Below are 12,206 nucleotides of genomic sequence, written 5' to 3'. Positions count from 1 at the left end.
AACAAAGATATCAATCTATGCCTTCTTTATTTTTTTAATGAGAAAGGAGGGGGTTTAAGGCAAAGATAATCACCAGTCGCCAAACCACAGTTGCTTCAATTTGGAACAAGGACCCTGTCTTAATAAATAAAAGGTTGTATTGTATTCACCTCTTTAAATCAGAGCTATATTTATATCAGGGGTGGGATTCTACTGGTTTTATCCAGTTCTATAGAACCCTTTGTGAACTTTCTAAGCAGTTCGGAGAACCAGTAGTTAGAAGCAATCGCCTTTTGTTTTTTTCCACCCTTATTACATTCTTGGCGGACAGCCTAGACTTACTGTCTCTGGAGCTTTGGGGCTTGGCTTTCTTAAAGGGGAAAGGTTGTTTTAAGATTTTTACACTGCTGTTGGGAGGAAATACTTCCCTGGACAATCAGCACTTTGAAGAAATAATTGAATAATGAAGCAAAGCTTTTAGTGACAGGGAACCAAGATGAGTGACATTCAGCAAGGCTTCTTGGCTAGCTAGAAAAATTGACATTCAAACGTGAATTTACAGACTCTTTCTGAGTTTTGGTCTAAAACTGGGTTTTGGTGAAGGTTAATTCTGTGCTTGGTGACATTTAATCCTGTGTTTATTGATGGGATAATTTTCCCTATTCAGCTTCAACAAGTAACTGTTGTGGTTTAATTATTTGTATTGTGTTTGAATTTTTTCCTGCCTCTTGGTTTCTTTTTCTATCTGGGGAGGGGGTCTTCCTTCACTGCTTTAGTACTATCTGGCACTGTCCTTTTGGAGTATACTTCTAAGAGGCAGGATGCAAGCTTGGCACTGATTTTTTTTTAAACAATTTTATTGATTTTCTACAAACAAACAAGACAAACAAAACATTAAAACATCAACTCTCTTATGTACATACAGTGTGTCGGTTGGTTCATCAGTTTTGTGCATTCATTTCGTAGTCTCAATTACAGTTATGTTACATAACAACTCATATTGTCAATCCAAACTTATATATCCTAATATCACTATTAAAAAATCATTTGACTATACTTTTAATCATTCATGCTTTATGAGATAACAATACTTTAAACAGTTTATTCTATAACAAATCATATAATCATACCAAATCTATCCTAGAAACACTTTATAGATATAATGTCAAATAACGAAGGCAAAAAAAAAGATAAAGGTATTCCTTGCTGTCTAACATTCTAAATATTCTATTATCGTATTTTGTCATCTAGCCATTGATAAAAAAGATCCCAAATTTCATAAAATTGTTTATCCTCTTGCTCTCTAATTTCAAATGTCTATCTACTCATCTCAGCACATTCCAATATTTTCTTAATAATTTCTTCCTGTGATGGTATTTTCTCATTCTTCCAGTTTTTAGCAAATACAATCCTAGCCGCTGTTAATACATTTACAATCAGATATTTCAAGTCTTTACTGTATGTGTCTGGTAAGATTCCCAATAAAAGAACTCCGGTTTCAAATCTATACGTTTCTTTGTCATTTTTTCCAACCACATGCGAATTTTAGTCCAATATTTTTTAGCGTCCTCACAAATCCACCACATATGGTAATATGAGCCAGGTATCTGATGACATTTCCAGCATTTTTCAGATTTGTTCTTGAACATTCTTGCTATTCTTGTCGGGGAAAAGTGCCACCTGTAAAACATCTTATACAAATTTTCTTTATATGCTGTTGACATTGTCATTTTATAATTTTGAGACCACAATTTTTGCCATTTCTCTAAATCAATCCCATATCCAAAATTCTTCCCTCAAACAATCATAGTTTCTTTAACTTGTTCTTCCTCTAATTTAATTCCCAGTAAATAACCATATAATTTTTTAATCACCTTCTCATCAGTACCTGTCAAGATCTTATCTAGATCAGTCTGTTTATCATAAAATCCCTCTGTTTTAGAATCTTCATCATACCTTGAATGTATTTGCGCATATGAAAACCAATTCATCTTTATACCTTGTTCCTCTAAATTTTGTATCGATTTAAGTTCACCCTTTTCATCCAATAGTTCCCCATATCTAACTGTTTGTTCCTTCTTATAAATTATAGGATAGGAAAATGCTTCAATAGTCGATAACCAAACTGGAATTTTCAAATAACATTGTCTTTTTATCTTCTCCCAGTTTAACCACAAAGACTCCCGTATATAATGTCTTCTAAAATAACCCTGTGTTTTAGTTCCCTTATACCATAAAAAAGCATGCCAACCCAACAGCAAATCATGACCTTCTAGTGTCAACAATCTAGTCTTTCTTAATGTTATCCATTCCTTAACCCACATCAAACTTGCAGCTTGATAGTACAATTCCCAATTGGGCAGGCCAAAACCTCCTCTAATTCTAGCATCTTGCAAAAGCTTTAGCTTTATTCTTGCTTTCTTATCTTGCCATATATACTTCAACATAATTTTATTTAAATCTTCAAAATAGTCTTTTCCGAACCTAATTGGTATTGTTTGAAACAGAAATAGGATTCATCTTAATTGTTGAAATTCTCCCTATTAATGACAATTGCAAGTTTTCCCATTTCTTCAAGTCTGTAGCTATCTGTTGTTTAAGTTTAATATAATTATTCTCTTTTAATGTGCTACATCTTGCTGTCAAGTGTATCCCCAGATACTTGACCTTATTCAGTAACTTGGATTTTCAACAGGTCTGCCAATTCTTCTCTTTGTCTCAGTAGCATGTTCTTTGTCAAAATCTTTGTTTTGTCTTTATTTATTTTCAAACCAGCCACCTCACCATATATCTCTATCTTTTCCAATAACTTTGGAGCTGTTTCTAACGGATCTTCCAAAATAAAGGCTAAGTCGTCAGCAAAGGCTTGCAGTTTAAATTCTTCCTTTTTAATTTTCATTCCTTTTATGCTTTTATCATCTCTAATATTTCTATTCAACACTTCCAAAGTCAATACAAATAGCAAAGGAGATAGGGGACGTCCTTGTCTTGTGCCTTTTCTTATATTGATAAAGTCTGTAAGTTCTCCCTCCATCATTACCTTTGCTGTCTGTTTATTGTATATGGCTTCTATTGCTTGGATAAATTTTCTGGCAAAACCCATCTGTTCCAATAGTAATAACATAAATCTCCAGTTCATGTTGTCAAATGCCTTTTGAGCATCTAGGAATATCAAAGCCATTTGCTTTTCAGAGTGTGCCTCATAGTATTCCAAAGTATCCAAGATTACTCTCATATTGTCTCTAATTTGTCTCTTTGGCAGAAATCCATTTTGATCTGGGTGAATGAAATTATTTAAGTATTTTTTAAGTCTTTCTGCTAAAATTGAAGCAAAGATTTTATAGTCTGCATTTAATAAAGAAATAGGTCTATAGTTCTTAATTTGCAGTGGATCAGCCTCTTCTTTTGGAATAAGTGTAATATAAGCCTCTGACCATGTTTTGGGTATCATCTTCTTTGACATAGCTTCATTCATAACTTCTAGCAATGGGATGCTCAATGATTCTTGAAATGTTTTATAGAATTCTGCCAGAAGCCCATCTGGACCTGGTGCTTTCCCATTATTTTGTTTCTTAAGTGCTTCAGTTAATTCCATCATTGTTATATTGCTTTCTAGCATTTCTTCAGTCTCTTTAGGTATCTTCGGTAAGTTAGCATTCTATAGATACTGTTTGACTTTTTCCTCATCAATATTCTCTTGTTTATATAGTTGCCCATAGAAATGTCGAATAATTTCCTTTTTCTCCTTATTACCATAACAAACTTGGCCTTGATCATCTATTAACTTCAATATTTTTCTTGATTCTTTCTCCTTTCTCAATTTATATGCTAGCCATCTACCTGGTTTATTTGCATCTTCAAAATAATTCTGTTTAGCATTTCTAATTTTCTGTGCCAATTCTTCTTTCTCTATTAATTCCATTTTATGTTTAGTTATATCCAACTTCAATTTAATATCCTTTTTCTGTGGCATTTTCTGTAATTCTTTTTCAAGTCTTTTATACTCATCTTCCAAGGCCTTAGTGGCTTGCCTTTTCCTAATATTCTTTTTTCTTATATAATCTATTATCAAACCTCTAACATATGCCTTCATTGTATCCCAAACATTCTGCATTGAAGTATCTTCTTTTTTATTTTCTCTAAAGAAAAAAGCCAATTCTTTCTCCATCCATTGTGTAAAATCTTTTTCCTTTAAGGTAGTATTGTTTAATGTCCATCTCGATCTTTTTTTTTATCCCTTCCATTTAATTGTCATTGGGCTATGATCTGCCCAAGTACTTGTTTCAATATTTGTTTCTTGAATATTAGATATTAATTCTGTTGAGATCCAAATCATATCCAATCTGGACCATGATAAATGTCTATTTGAATAGAAAGTATATTGTTTAGCTTTAACATTTCTTTCTCTCCAAATGTCTTTTAAGGTTAATTCGTCTGTCATTTTAAAAAAGGATTTAGGGAGAGTCTTTCTATTTTGCTTTGTTGTTGTTGCTATATAGTCCAGTTTATTTTATAGAATTCTTCTTGTTTATCATTCGGAGCATAAATTGCAATCAAGAGTATTTTTATATTGTTGTCCATTATTTCCACCATTAATACTCTTCCGTCTTCATCCGTATATATCAATTTTGCTGGGATGACCTCTTTAATGTATAGAACCACTCCTCTTTTCTTACATTGAATCAAAGAAGTAAATATTTTCCCTAATTTTGGCTGTACTAACAGTTGTTCATGTTGTTTTTTAATATGTACTTCTTGTAGACAAATTATATCAAATTTTAATATCTCTAATTTGTGAAAGGTTTTCCTTCTTTTAACAGCTGAATTGAGTCCATTTATATTCATTGTAATCAATTTTTTTTCTTCCATGATTATGCTTTATATTTAGGTCTAACAGCTCTCCTGGATCTCACTTCACGCTGTTCTTTACTGTCCACCTGTCCACCTACTGCACCTTCCTCTTCTTCAGTCTCCAGTTGTTCCTCTTGAAACTCAATTAATGAGACCTCTTTCTCTGCCTCTTCTTCTGTCCTTCCAAAAAATTCTGCGTGGAAAAGTTCTGCTTTCTCAATTGAATCCATTCTATGTCTCTGTTCTTGCCATGTAAACATTAATCCTTCTGGAATCAGCCATCTATAATTCACTTCCTTTTTCAATAGCATTTTGGTCAGGAATCGATATTCTCTTCTCATCTCTCTCACTCTTCTGGGTATTTGTTTTAAAACCACAATCTCTTTGCCTTTGTATTTCAATGTCTTTTCTCTTACAGCTTGTAATATTTGTGTTTTGATGGATTTTTTGGTAAATCTGATATGGACTTCCCTTGGTAATTTATTTCTCATCGTAAAAACTCGGTATACCTCATCTACTCCATCCATCATCTTTTCCTCTGTAATTTCCAAAGCATCCGCCAAAATTTCTATCATTATCGCAGCCAAGTTTTGTCCTTTTTCTTCTTCTATATTTTGAAATCTGAGATAGAATTCTGACCTCTCCATCTCCCACCTCAACATCCCACTTTTATCTTGTTCAACCACTGTTAATCTGCTGTCAATATTTCCAATCTTCTCCTCTCTTTGTTTACCTTCTTCCTCAATTTTTGGAATCTCTCATCATACTTCACCATCATTTGTTGAATATTTTCCACTTTTTCATCAGTCTTCTCTGTTCTTTGTTCAATAGTGTCTATTTTTATCTTGAGATCTTGGATTCCTTGCATAATCATCTGTAAAGTCACTTTTTCTTGTTCTTTATCTTGCTTCAACATTGTCTGAATTAAACGTTGTCCTCCAGCTGGTGGGGAGGCAGAGGTAGAAGTAGAAACGCCAGAAGATATGGGTTTCCTGCTCATTTTGATGCTTCAAGACCTTCAAATTCTTTTTAGCTTTTAATCCAACTGGTAGAATAGCCAATTATAATCCAAAATGGAAAAATCCAATAATAAAAAGCCCAATGACAAAAAGAAAAAAGGAGAAAAAGAAGAAGAAAAATCTTCAGGTTCTTCTAGACCCTAATCCAATTATGAAGTAGTCCACAATAAAAAATGAAAAATAGAAAGAAGAAAAAAGCCCAAAAATAATAATAATAATTAGGAAGAAAAAAAAAACAGAAAAAAAGAAAAAATTCCTTCAGGTTCTTCACACCTTAATCCAATTGGGAGATCTCAATAATAAAAAAGAAAAGGCAGAATGGTCCAAAAATATAAATGGGAAAAGAAAAAAAAATACCAGTAAAAAGAAAGAGAAGAAAAGAAAAATAAAAAAAAGTTCTGAGGCTTTCCCTTTAAAATAAAAATCAAAAATAAGAGTATTACTAAAATTAAAGTTTACAGAGAGGCTGGTGAGTAGGGGTACACAACTGAAAAAGGATAAGAAAACACACTGCACTTTGTTTATTTGTCCAAGGCTCTTATTATGACTCTCTTCTCCACAAGCTTCAAAGCCAAGCCTCAAGTGTTGAAATATTGATAAGGGTCCAGGAAAGCACCTGTAATAATATTCTGCTGCGCTCTCCCTCTATCTTATCAAATTGAAATGTCCTTGAGAAGTAGTCTTTTCAAAGTTCTTCTCCAATTCAAATAAAATATTTTCAAGCCTCTAGTTGGCAGTGTTACAAAGTTTCTTAATACACTCCCCCCCCAGCCAGAAAAACATAGTTTAAATTAAACAAAAAGAAAAAGTATTAATATATATATATATATATATATATATATATATATGTATGTATGTATGTACCCATGAAAACTTAAGAAAACATATATATATATATATATATATATATATATATATATATATATATATATATATATATATATATATATATATATATATATATATATATATATATATAAAATAGCCAAAGGAGCCTCTATCCTAAAAAAAAAATTAAAAAATCAAAAAGGAGCATAAGCATATATATAAAATTCAGTCCGGTTAACTACAAAGTTGCGCTGAAGTCCCCAAAAAAAAGTAAGGAAAAGAAAAAAAAAATCCAAGCCTCAATTTGACATCTCTTTAAAAAACGCCGCTCATACAGTTTTGTCAAAAAAAAATATCTCACAGATTTCTTCTTATATTCAGAGTGTCCTTTCAAAACTCAGCAAATTAACAAAAAAAAAAAGTTTCTCACCCAGCCGACACACTTCACTTTCAGCTTCTTCCTTTCCGGAGCTATCCCGACTTCAGCAGCTATGGGAGCTGCCTCTCCGCCGCCAGCAAAAGGACTTCTCCCGGATCAAACCAGGGACTTTGCGATGTCCCTGGGATCCAGGGAATGTGCCCTTCACGATTACCGTCTCTACGGGACGGTTTAGGTCCGTTAGGACCGACCAGGGGCGAAAATATCAGCTGCGATCTCGGAGCCCCGAGATTGCAGCTGTATCGCCGAGACGAAGCTCCGCCTTCCGGCACTGATTTTTTTATTGCCTTTCTGGGAGGCATGTGACCTTTCCTTAAATCTGGATGATTTCCTTAGGATATCTTGTAAGGTGAGTGAGACCACCTTGAAGTGGTTTCAAATGGATCTAAGGATTGCTTTTCCTGGGTGTGCTTTTTCTGGAGAGCTTAAATAACCTTTCTGCTAAAGGGTTTCACTTTATGAGCAAGAGTTGGCTGCTTGATAGTTATCACTGCATTTTAACTATTTTCATTCCTCAAGATGCTCTGGCACCCTGCCTGATTTGTAACTCTGGCTTGCAGGTATTTTTAATCTAATGATTGGTATTTAGGGCAGCTTTTTGCAAGCGAAGAAGCTTTTTATATTTTTGTACAGGTAATCAGTCTGGAAGCCATATCATGTATCTGATATAAACACAATTGAACAAGTCCAGAAATATTTCACAAGAAGAGTTCTCTGCTCCTCTACTCATTGCAGAATACCTTATGCCACCAGACTTGAAACTCTAGACCTAGAAAACCTAGAACTACTCCGCCTCCAGTCCGATCTAAATATAGTATATAAAATCATACATTGCAATGTCCTACCTGCAAATGAATACTTCAGCTTCAATCATAACAATATAAGAGCACACAATAGATACAAACTCAAGGTTAACCGCACCAAACTTGACTGCAGAAAATACAACTTCAGCAACAGAGTGGTCAATGTTTGGAATACTCTTACCTGACTCTGTGGTTTCTTCCCCAAACCCCAAAAACTTTATAACCTTAGACTGTCTACTATTGACCTCACCCCCTTCCTAAGAGGCCTGTAGGGGGTGTGCATAAGCATACCAATCGTTCCTACCGTCCCTGTCCTATTGTTTTTTTATTTTTTTTATAAGTATCTGTCTCATGTATTCAAAACTATATTTATTCTTATTCCTCATTCTTGTAAATGATTGACAAATCAAATAAATACTAAACTATACAAGGTAATAGGAGAACTAATAGGACCCCTTATGGTGGAAGTTTTTAACGATGTTCTATTGGCAGCCAGAATGCTGGACTCATGGAAGGGGGCATTGATTTTGCTGATCCCGAAGGAAGACTTGGATTCCCGATATATACAAAACTACAGGCCAATTTCCTTGTTAAATATGGACTATAGAATATTCGCTTCTATTGTTGCAAACAGATTAAAAACAATTTTGAATGACCTGATACACCAAGACCAAAATGGATTTCTCCCGAACAGACAAATCAAGAATAATTTAAGAATAGTACTAGATGTTCTGGAATTTTATGAAACCCACCCCGAGAAACAAATAGCCTTTATGTTTTTAGATGCACAGAAGGCCTTTGATAACTTGAATTGGCAATTTTTAATCCAAAGAATTTATAACATGAATTTAGACACCAAATTAGAAAATATTATAACCACTATCTACGACACACAACAGGCGAACATTACGATAAATGGGGAATATACCCGCCCAATAAAAATAGAGGAAGGAGTCAGACAGGGTTGCCCACTCTCACCCCTACTCTTCATTTTAGCATTGGAAACATTATTTACATATATTAGACAGAATCCAGACATAAAAAGATTAAAGGTTAAGAAAGAAGAATATAAGCTGCAAGCGTTTGCAGATGACATGGGCTTTTTTTTTATTGAAGAGCCAATTGAAAGAGGACAAAAATTGATGAACGAGTTAGAACAATTTGGAGTAGTTGCAGGATTAAAAAGTAATAGAAAGAAAATGAAATTAACGACTAAAAATCTAACAGGAAAACAGAAGTTAGAATTAGAAAAGGTCATGGGATTTCAAGTGATAAAGTTAAATACTTAGGAATATGGCTGACAGCACATTGCAAAACACTAAAGGAAAATAAGTACGACAAACTATTGCAACAGGTAAAGAAGGATTTAGAAACATGGGGTAAACTGCAACTTTCACTATTAGGTAGGATTGCAACGATTAAAATGTCTATTCTTCCAAAATTTCTTTATATATTTCAGACAATACCAATTAAAGTACACAAAAAGTATTTTGAAGAACTTAATAAAATAATCACAAAATTCATTTGGCAAAGGAAAAAAACGAGGATAAATTTAAAGGCAATGCAAGATATGAAGAGCAGGGGAGGGATGGCCCTTCCAAATTGGGAGTTGTACTATAGTGCGGCCTCCTTAGTGTGGTTGAAGGAATGGGTGAACTTAACAAACAAGAGAATATTAGTTTTAGAAGGCCATGACCTACAGAGGGGGTGGCATGCTTTCCGATGGGCTATTGGGAAAACCACCCAGAAATACTTTCACAGACACTTAATTAGAGATGCATTATTGACTAATTGGAAGAAAATAAGGAGAAAACATTATTTAAAGATACCAATCTGGATCTCAACAATGGAAGCGATGATCCACCCAAATAATTTGGATATTAGTAAGATGATTAAATACAAGGACTTATTGGATGTGCAAGGAAATTTGAAACTGTGGCAAGATCTGCAGGACCAGGGAGTACAAATCAACAGATAGGCATATCTTCAACTACAGAGTCGATACAAACAGGATAAGAAAGAATTTGGAATCAATAATAAACTTCAGCAACTAGACAAAATTCGATTAGGCCCAGACAAAAAAAATAACAACAAAATTTTATAATTATCTACTAGAGGCAGAATTAGAGGAAGAAATTGTCAAAGGGAATATGATAGCCTGGAGTAGGAATATAGGACATAGTATCACTTTAATAGAATGGGAGAAGGTCTGGAGTAGAAATAATAAAATCACAAAATCGGCAGCCTATAAGGAAAATGCCTATAAGATGTTTCACAGATGGCACCTTCCCCCCTCGAGATTAGCGAAAATGCACCCCGACATGAGTCTGAATTGCTGGAAATGTAAAAAAAGGAGGGAACTTTCTTCCATATGTGGTGGTCTTGCATAGAGGCACAAAAATATTGGCAGAAAATTAGAAAATGGAGGAAATGACAATAAAACAGATCAAATTTAAACCAGAACTCTTTCTTTTAGGGATCTTTAATAAACAAATCTCAAAAAAAAAAGCGAAGTATACAATAGTACATATTTTGACAGCAGCCAGACTGGCCTTTGCACAATGTTGGAAGCAGCCTCATATTGCACCAGAGGAATTGATTATTCAAAAAATAGCAAATTGTGCAGAGATGGACAAATTAACTTTGGCATTAAAAGGAACAGATACATCAATGTACTATGACAGCTGGAACTGCTGGTATGAATGGATAGAACAAAGATCGATTAAACTATAAAGGGCAAAAGAAGATATGTTATAATTGTAGTAGTGATTATATATATATATATATATATATATATATATATATATATATATATATATATATATATATATGGATCTTTGGTTATTCGGGTTTTCTCCCGCGTAAGATTCAAAGTATCTAGGCAACGTTTCGGCGAGGTCCCACTCGCCATCTTCAGGCTGGTGCTTTCGGCTTGGTGCCAGTGCAAGCAGTGTGTGACCGGAGCTGCCATCTCTCTATATACAAGTGGTGGGGGATGGTGTGCTGGGCTGGTTGGCTGTGCTGCAGCCTCTTGATTGGTTGATGGAGTTGATGTTGGTATAATGGGCTGTGTAATGGCCTTTTGTTGTAGAGATATCCTGGATCTTGTGCTGTCATCTCCTGGGTCGTTAGCCTCTTGTGTTTTAACGGCTTGGGTAATGGGTTGTGTGATGGGCTTGTGAGTTCTTTTGTTGTGGTATCTTGGGTCTTGCGTTGTAATCTCCTGGGTCGTTTGTGTTTTGATCTCTTTTCGATTAGCCTCCTGTGTAGTAACAGCTTGGGTAATGGGTTGTGTGATGACCTTGTGAGATTTATTGCTGTGGTATCCTTGGTCTTGTGCTGTGATATCCTGGTCATTTGACCAAGGATACCACAGCAATAAATATCACAAGGTCATCACACAACCCATTACCCAAGCTGTTATATATATATATATATATATATATATTCGCACAAGGATCAATTGTATAGAGCGTTTAAGATAAGGCTGAAAAAAAGGTCCCACAAACTGTCAAGGACGAAAGTGTTTTTAACCGTTTTCTGATCTTTTTTTCCACTTTTCTTTTGTTGTTCTTTTTTCTCCTTCACATTTATGTACATGTTGTTTGTCTGTTTTAATTGTAAAATTAATAAAGTTTATTTTTAAAAAAACATAAAAATCAGAAAAAGAATAAAAATGTTTAAAAATATAAAAGTAATCCACCAATAACATTAAAAAGGGAACAGAAAAACCAAAACGAAAAAAGTTTGTATTCCAATGCTAGAGCCAAAACCAAATTAAAGGCTTAGAAAAAGACCAGAAAAATCAGGCCCAGAATGTCCATCAGCTAAAGTGGAGTGAAAAAATAAATAAATTGAAGTTTAAAAATATGTCACAAAGTAAGTCATTGCCAAAGTCACAGTGAGTTCTTTCTTTCAACTTCAATCTCCAGCTGTTTATTTTATTTTACAAGAGTAGCACCTGCATAAACATTTCTTCGGTGCTCAACTCTCTCTCAGATCTGTGGCTAGAAAAATTTTCTCACAGTTCATTCCTTCAGTTCCATCAAAAGGATTTTTAAAGCACTGGGTGGCAGTGTTGCTTTACTTTCACTCCTTAATGTAACCACTCCTTAATGTTAACACTCCTTAATGTAACCTTAACGTTACATTCACAACCAATGTAACCAAGACAGGAAAAAAATTCTAATGCAAAAAATTCCCTTTCAAAGAGAAAAAAGAAAACTAACAAAGTATCCAATTTCTCCTTTTAAAATAAATATTAGTATTTATCTTTTATTAATTGTA

At 34.1% G+C, this 12,206-nt stretch overlaps 1 protein-coding gene across 2 annotated transcripts in view; it reads left to right on the top strand.

The window, feature by feature from the left end:
* IMMP2L (inner mitochondrial membrane peptidase subunit 2) overlaps nucleotides 1-12,206 on the top strand; it is a 134,321-nt gene that overhangs the window by 109,165 nt on the left and 12,950 nt on the right. The gene's annotated exons all lie outside the window — the stretch shown is intronic.

This window comes from Notechis scutatus, chromosome 6, assembly GCF_049901735.1.
Source record: "Notechis scutatus isolate UNSWTSFEM ecotype Mainland chromosome 6, rNotScu1.2, whole genome shotgun sequence".
In the NCBI taxonomy this organism is placed as follows: Eukaryota; Metazoa; Chordata; class Lepidosauria; order Squamata; family Elapidae; genus Notechis; species Notechis scutatus.
This window is presented reverse-complemented; position numbering and strand designations above follow the sequence as displayed.